This window comes from Mus pahari, chromosome 9, assembly GCF_900095145.1.
Source record: "Mus pahari chromosome 9, PAHARI_EIJ_v1.1, whole genome shotgun sequence".
Lineage (NCBI taxonomy): Eukaryota > Metazoa > Chordata > Mammalia > Rodentia > Muridae > Mus > Mus pahari.
The window spans coordinates 91,533,552-91,541,789 of NC_034598.1; positions in this window are offsets into that span (position 1 = coordinate 91,533,552).

Below are 8,238 nucleotides of genomic sequence, written 5' to 3' on the forward strand. Positions count from 1 at the left end.
TTTTTTTGGTTTTTCGAGACAGGGTTTCTCTGTGTAGCCCTGGCTGTCATGGAACTCACTTTGTAGACCAGGCTGGCCTCGAACTCAGAAATCCGTCTGCCTCTGCCTCCCGAGTGCCGGGATTAAAGGTGTGCACCACCACGCCCGGCTGGCAAAAACCATTTTTTCCTCATTAATTTCATCTCTTAATGTTTAGCACAAGGCAGGAGACATGCTGGCCGATTCTGAACATACACTGGCCAATAAAAATTTCTAAGTTCTCCCACCACCCAGCAGCCTTCCCTTTTGCAATGATGGTGGACTATGGCGAAACTCACCACCCAGCAGCCTTCCCTTTTGTAATGATGGTGAAGCTTGCCATGGGTCCCTTGGATGGTTTCTTGCCTGTTCTTGTCCTCTAATAAGAATTAAAGTGCCCTATTTTCTTAACTATGCTCTCAGTAGAAATTACAGTAGTGGAAACAGTCGAAAACAATGTATGTTTAGAGAGGTTACCTCTCTCCCATAGCACCAAGATGACACATTATCCCTAAATGGCTGCCTTATGTTCTGGACCTTTGCCACGTTACATGTGGAGGTTCTGCCCTGCCACGTTACATGTGGAGGTTCTGCCCTGACCTGCATAGCAAGAGTGGCTGCATCAGCTATTTTTACTATCACAGCTCTTGGTGAAATTTTCCCACCCAAGTTGGAGTTCTGCTTTTAGCCTGATGAGAGAGACCAGTGCTGAGAAATGGAAACCTATGCCATTGGCTGCTGACATGAGGTGATTTATGTCATCAGTCACATCTAGGGGTTGGGCTTATGGTTTTTGCCTTTATAAGCCTGCTGCTTTGCAATAAAGTTGAGCCTTGATCAGAACTTTATCTTGACTCCATTCTTCTCTTGTCCTTTAATTCCTAGACTCTCATTCGAGATACCAATGTTAACTAGTGGTCAAAGGTCGACTACAGGTGGTGCCTAATATGGGGCTCGTAGACAGAGGTGGGGACCTCTGAGGAACACTGCAAGGATGGAAGCCAAAGTGCTTCAGTGGACAAAGTGAAAGTAAGTGTGGGACTGGCGAGTACCCATCATCACTCGTCCACAAGTGTGGCAAGCCGCCGCATTCTGCCATTGCAAAATGGCACCTGACCCGAAAGGGGGAAGGGAGAGAAAAAACAGCTTGCTAGGCGCATGCGCCAGGCTCGGGGATGAGCCAGCACAGAGATGCTAATGAGGTTCGGAAGTAAGCACCAATCACAGGCAGACACGNTCCCCTTAGGGCTATATAAACCAGAGGGTTTTCGGGCTGGGGTCCTTTCGCCTCGGCAAGCAAGAGAATAAAGAAGTTGTGGAAGAATCTCTTTGTGTCGTAGTCCTTCTATCCTGCAGGCGGGAGCGACGGGCGTGACACACAAGGGTTTAGCAGTGCAATTGGACAGACCAACAGCAAGCAGGCTATTACTTGCACCCTGAAAAGTTTACCACAAATGAGAGGAGCAGGGTTTAAACAATAAACCTAAGAAATATTTTTTAGCCCAGGTGGATTGATTTCCAGATGATGGGACTTTGGACAAAGCTACTGGCCCTGTCAGTCACCCCATACCCTCTGTCACCCTTCCCCTCCCTCCTAAGTCATCTCACCCCACCAAAAACTCCCCACTCTATACTCCAAACATATATAAGAGAGAGGCTGATGCACTAAACTTAAGTTCCTGCTTCAACAAGTCTCCTGGCTCGGTGTGGTTCCTCCTGGGTCACTGACACTCACCATCCTGCTCAGCCCCAGAGAGACCCAGCAGATCTGGGCTTCTCTCCTCGAAGCTACCTGCTGACAAACTGGTGCCCTGTGTGAGGAACTTCTCCTTCCTCTTGACAGAAGAGTGCTGGTAGCCTAATTGGTCTGCAGGTGAGTGTACCCCCATAAATTATGGGGCAGTTCTCATCTAGGCCTAACCCATCGAGAGTCCTTATAGTCCTTACTTGATCCATCTGACAGTGCCTCTTGGTCCTCTAGTAAACCCCCGCCTCCAAGACTACCTCCCTCGGACCCCCTAACTAACCCTTCCATGCCACCCGCCCCCTGCCTCTGCCTTCTACACCCGGGAAGGGGGCAGGGGAACCACCTCGGGAGACACTACCCACCTCTTTCTGGTCAATGTTAACACTGGCAGCAACAGGCCAGCGGCCTGGTACCCCTGGGGGGCACAGGACCTGAAGGAACTAAAAAGGGCCGTAGCTGAGGATGGTTCTAATTCCCCATGGGCGGAGACCATTCTTGAGGGTCTTGCCCATCAAGCCCTCATCCCAAGAGACTGATAGGAGATGGCTAAAGTGGTTCTCCCTTCATCCATGTTTCTCAAATGGCTAGCCTTCTACCAGGAAGAGTGTTGGGCCCATGGGGGAGAGAAATCAGAATACTCACCCCCCAATCCTCATTGCTTATGGGATGCTCACTGGCGCTGCCAATCAGTTTTCTACCGGCCTTCAGCAGGGTGCTATCCCTGCTTCCTATCAGGTGTGAGCCCTTGACTTAGCAGCCACACAGTCCCCTATTTCTAGAATTACTCAAAAGGCCTTAGAGTGTTATGGAATGCATCAAAGGTGTGGCAAAGGCCAACATCTGACTAGGGAATGTAGAGCAACAACAGACAAATGGGGCAACACCCTGCCAAAAAAATCTCCCAGCGTGGGCCTCTCTCAGGCCCCAATGCCAGACAGGGAAAGTTCTCTTCCTCAGAACAATTAAATGTCACTGCCTCAAAAACAGATGTTCTGAGACTAGACAATGCTGAGGCAAGGCTTTAAATATGGTATAAAGATATATTGCTCTAACAAGTCTTACAGGATACTCATTCTGTCTAACATGGCTCCATGGGAATTTTGTGTTTAAATCCTGGTTTGACAAGCTGCCTCTTATAAGCAGGAGTAGATAGAAGTCTGAATCAATTGTTTTAAAGATGGTATGATAAAGTCAGGACACAGACATCAGAGACAAATCATCGATATGGCCTTCTTAAGGCCAACAAATTCCCCCATTTTTCCTACCTTATCCCTTTCTTCAAAAATATCTCAATGCCCATATTCAGTCTTGATTTGTTGTCCAGTTCCCTACGCTTTGGGGCTGGGGGTGGTTATTATAGGTTGTCTCTGACACTAAAACTTAGAAGTACAAGGCTTAGACCCAGTTCTTCTATTGCTGTTATTAGAAAGAAATCTGAGAGGTTTAAGCCTGTGAGTTAAAAGCCAAATAGAACATTAAGTTTATTGTTAGGGTGTTCTCAGTTATTTTAATCAGAAATGGCTCAGAGTAGGTAACAGAAGAGTCCAGACTACTTCACAGAGAGTTGGTTTTCAAAAACGTCAGAAGTCCACAGAATGTGACGTTTAATGTTACTTATTCACTTACTGTTGAGACCAGTCTGCTCCTGACAGCTTTCCCTGTCTTGGATTCACTGTGTGTGTCTAAAAAAGGCCCTGCAATAGGGACCAATAACCAAACCTAACATTATGAATTCCACCCTGTCCAGTCCCAATAATCCCCCACCCCCACCCCAAGAGGGTTCTTCTGTTGTAATGGAACCATCTCAAAAAACCTCTCCCCTTGTTGTCCAGTAATTCTGGTTCTCCATGTAATACTCTATGGGAAGGCCAAACTTACAAGGATTTCCTCTCCACCTGTGTGTCAGGTCCACCAGGCAGCCTTTCTTCCAGTAATGGTGGGCTACAAGAGGAACAGAAAGGCCCCTTCCTTCTCCACCTCCCGAGACAAGTCCAGACTGATTCTGAAGATGATGGGGCAGCCTGTGCCTCCAGACACTTGGGTGTGAGGAACAGGTATGGCCGTGATCTCAAGGTGCCTGGGACAGCTGCCAAGTCTCATTGACTCGCGCCTGACTTCCTCATTCACCCCAAATAAGCCACATCCACTGTGAGAACTGCGCAGGTGCACCATGACACAAGATTGGACCATCTGAGAAGAGATGCTGGCCAATGAACTGGTGATACATGGACTGAGCTGATGGGGCGTGGTAGATGGGTTATGTAAGGGCTCGCGATTCTGAGCTCGGGGCCTTTTTTTCTCATGCATGTTGTAAGGTTCCTGAATATACTGCTTTGAGAAGAACATTGTGTCATCGCTCCTTTCTGCTGGTCAGACACGGTAGTGACAAGTGGTGGTCCATACGGGGAACCTCCTCAGCTAGTTCAGAACTCATCGCAGTCAGGGCAGCTAGCTGGCAAGTTCCCAATAAGTGGGGCGAGTTAAATTCAGGGATTGAGACTATATGATTCCCGGCTTCAGGACAAGTTGCACAAAGCACCATGGGAAACTTGTTTTCAGTTCAGACAGTTCGTCAAGCTCTTAAAGACCTGTTGAGGGTGAAAGGAATAGGGCTGAAAAGGGCTACCACAGAGAACTTTTTTCAAGCCATGGAAGAGACTGCGCCATGGTTTCTGTTGTCAGGTCATCTCACTTTGCCTAGTTGGGAGAAGTTAGGAAGAGATTTGAAGTTTGCGGAGGAACGGGGGTGTTATCTACTGGGGTACTGCCTGTTTGGAAGTTAGTGTGGAGCTGCATAGAAGTCAAAGATGTGGTACGGAGTTACAAAAGAGCAGCAAAGCATTAGACCAGATTAGAGAGGAACGCTCTCAAACATCTGAGGCCGGAGAAAGCTCTAGCGAGGGAGAATTGTCGGAAGGCAAGCTAGAAAGCATTGCTGACAGCCTAGAAAAAGTGAAACTAAAAGTGGAACCCTCGGGGTCAGGGCTGCTGCCGTATGCTTCTAATGGGGAGTCAGGGCAAAGCCTACACACGGAGGCTTGGAGGGAGCTCCAAGCCCAATGCTTCCCTGTAGTTCAGGATCCACTGGAAGGTTATCCAAAGATTAGCTGAAGGGGTTCGTGAGCGTATGTAGCAGCACAATTAGAGTCCTTACATTGCTACTGTCTGACTCCAAGTGATTGGCAGAATCTGGCCCGCGTCTGTTTGTCACCAGGCCAATATTTGGATTGGTAGGCATTTTTTATTGAATTTGCCACCGAACAGGCTGCGATAAATGCTGTCAATGGGAAGCCAGCATGAGATCAGGACATGTTACTTGGGCAGGGGCGATTTGTAGTGGCTCAAATTAATTATCCCATACAAGTATATGAGCAAATCAATAAGATAGGAACTAAGGCATGGAAGTCTCTACCTAATAGAGAAGAAGTGAGAGGGAACTTGACCAAGATTGTTCAAGGACCCACAGAGCCATTTGCAGACTTTATGGCTCATTTAGTAGAGGCAGGAGGCCGTGTTTTTGGAGATCCTGATACTGCCATGCCACTGCTAAAGCAGCTGAGTTTTGAGCAATGTACCAAGGAATGTAGGCAAGCGATTCGTACAAGCATAAAGGATTAGAGGTCTGGATGAAAATATGCAGAGGACCCCTTTCTAATACCGGTTTGGCCGCTGCTGTCATACAAATGTCCCAAGGAAGAGGCAGTCAAAAGAATAACAACTGCTTTAAATGCAGGCAGCCTGGTCATATGAAGAGCCATGTCCTCAAATGAGCGTCTCAGGGAACCAACGGCCTAAGATGCCCGGACTTTGCCCTAAATGCAAAAAGGGAAACCATTGGGCAAATGAGTGTAGGTCAGTGAAAGATATACACGGAAAGCCTCTCAATGCTGGAAATAGTGGAGGCAGGCCAAAAAACTTGATGAGGCGCCCCCCAACCCCAGGGCCCGCAAATATATGGGGTAGTAACCGGGGGCTGGCCTGTGAGGAACAGGTGTGGCCGCGGCCCCAAGAAGGCGCCCGGGACTGCCACCAAGTCTTACAACTGGCACCTGACTTCCTCATATCCCTCAAGATAGCCACGTATGTTGAGCTGCATTGCGCAGATGCACCACGACTTAAGATTGGATGATGTGACGAATGTAGTCCTGAGCCAATGAACTGGGCCTACATGGACTGGGGTGATGGGGAGTGAACTAGAGGGTATAAAAGGGGATGGCTGAGAAAGGTCGGGGCATCTTTTTCCTGCACATTGTTAAGTTCCTGAATAAACTGCTTTGAGAAGGACATCAGTTTCGTCGCTTCTTTTTTGCTGGCTGCAGACGGTAGCGACAAGTGGTGGCCAATACGGGGACATGACGAGTCCAGAACTCTCGGCAGTCAGGGTAGCCAGCTGGTAAGCTCCTAGGTAAGTGGGACGATTCAAGTTCTCGGTTAGAGACTATTAAGTTCTCGGATTAGGGACTACTGAGCTTCTCAGAGTGAGACAATTAAAATTACACCAAGCACTACGGGAAACACAACATCAGGACATTCTGTTCATCAGGCCTTGAAAGACCTCCTAAAGGTGAAAGGAATTGGGCTGAAAATGAAAAGCCTAGAAAATTTTCTGAAAGCAGTAGATCAGGTGGCCCCATGGTTCCCAGTCTCTGGTCACCTTACTGGACTGAGCTGGGAGAAGTTAGGAAAAGATCTGAAGTTTGCAGAGAAACAGGGAATCCTCGCAAAAGGGGTTCTACCGCTATGGAAGTTAGTTCGCAACTGTATAGAGGCCAAGGAAAGATGTGGAGCTGAGCTACAGAAGGGGAATGAGGCTTTGAACCAAGTAAGAGAGGAGAGGTCACAGAAGTCCGATGCTGAAAGCAGTTCTAGCGAAGGGGACATGTCCGAAGATGACTTGGAAAGCATAGCGGACAGTTTAGAAAAAGTGAAAGTAAAAGTGCAGCCATCGGCTCCGGGGCCACCGCCACCGCCACCTTATGCTCCCGAAGGCGCCACAGGGCGTAGTTTGCATCCAGAAGTATGGTGAGAGCTAAGTGCTCACTGCTTCTCAGTTTTCCAGGATGCTCAAGGAGCTCGATTCCATGAGCCACTAGATTGGAAGGTAATTCAAAGACTGGCGGAAGGGGTACAAGCCTACAGGGTCAGTGCCGCTTTCGTTATAGCTCAACTTGAAAATCTGCATTGCTATTGTCTAACTCCCAGCGATTGGCAGAATCTGGCATGAGTCTGTCTTTCCCCTGGACAGTATCTTGACTGGAAAGTATTCTTTATAGAATATTCAGGTGAACAGGCCGCTCAGAATGCGAGTACAGGACAAGCGGCCTGGGATCAGGATATGTTATTAGGTCAAGGAAGATTCGCCGCTGCACAGATTAACTACCCTATACAAGTTTATGAACAAATTAATAAAATAGGAACTAAATCTTGGAAGTCCCTCCCTAACAGGGGAGAGGTTAGTGGTAATTTAACAAAAATTTTTCAAGGACCCACGGAGCCATTTGCAGACTTTGTGGCCAGGATGGTAGAAGCGGCAGGGAGGGTGTTTGGAGATCCTGATAGGGCGATGCCATTAGTGAAACAGCTGATTTTTTTAACAATGTACAGAGGAATGCAGACAAGCCATTAACCCATATAAACATAAGGGGCTTGAGGTATGAAGATCTGTAGAGAGCTAGGAGGCCCATTAACTAAAGCAGGGCTGGCTGCTGCAGTTGTGCAGGTCTCCCAAGGAAAGAATGGGTCCAGGAATACAGGCTGTTTCAAACACAGGCAACCTGGTCATATAAGGCTACAATGCCTGCAACAGACTGGAATGGGAGGCCAGCGGCCTCAGGTACCTGGACTTTGTCCAAAATGTAAAAAGGGAAATCATTGGGCCCATGAGTGTTGCTCAGTGAAGGATATTCATGGGCAGCCAATCGAGCATGGCAGCGCTCGGCCAAAAAAATGGGAGACGGGGCCCATGACCTCAGGGCCCTCAAATATATGGGGCAGTCACAGAGGGATGGCCCAATTTGAGATCGTCAATGCAGTGGAACAACCCAAGAGGGCCATGAGAGGAAGCACAGGGCTCGACCTCAGTTCTGCCACCTGATTAGTATTAACCTCCTGTATGGGGATCCAGCTGGTGGATTCAGATTTCAAAGGCCCCCTACCAGCAGATACGGTAGGGTTGAAGGAGCTCTGTAACAATGCAGGGCCCGATAGTCCATCCTGGAGTCATAGATTCAGATTATACAGCACAAGTCAAGATCATGGTCTCTTCACCTAGGGGCATAGGAGCCATCTCCCCCAGAGATCGCATAGCTCAGTTGCTTTTATTACCTAGTTGTCATTCTCAGTTCCCAGCTAAGGAGGAAGAAAGAGAGGACAAGGGATTTGGCTCTACTGATACTTCTGCCATTTTTTTGCTCCATAGATTTAGATGAAAGACCTTTATTGCCGCTTATAATAGAGGGAAAATCTATTTCTGG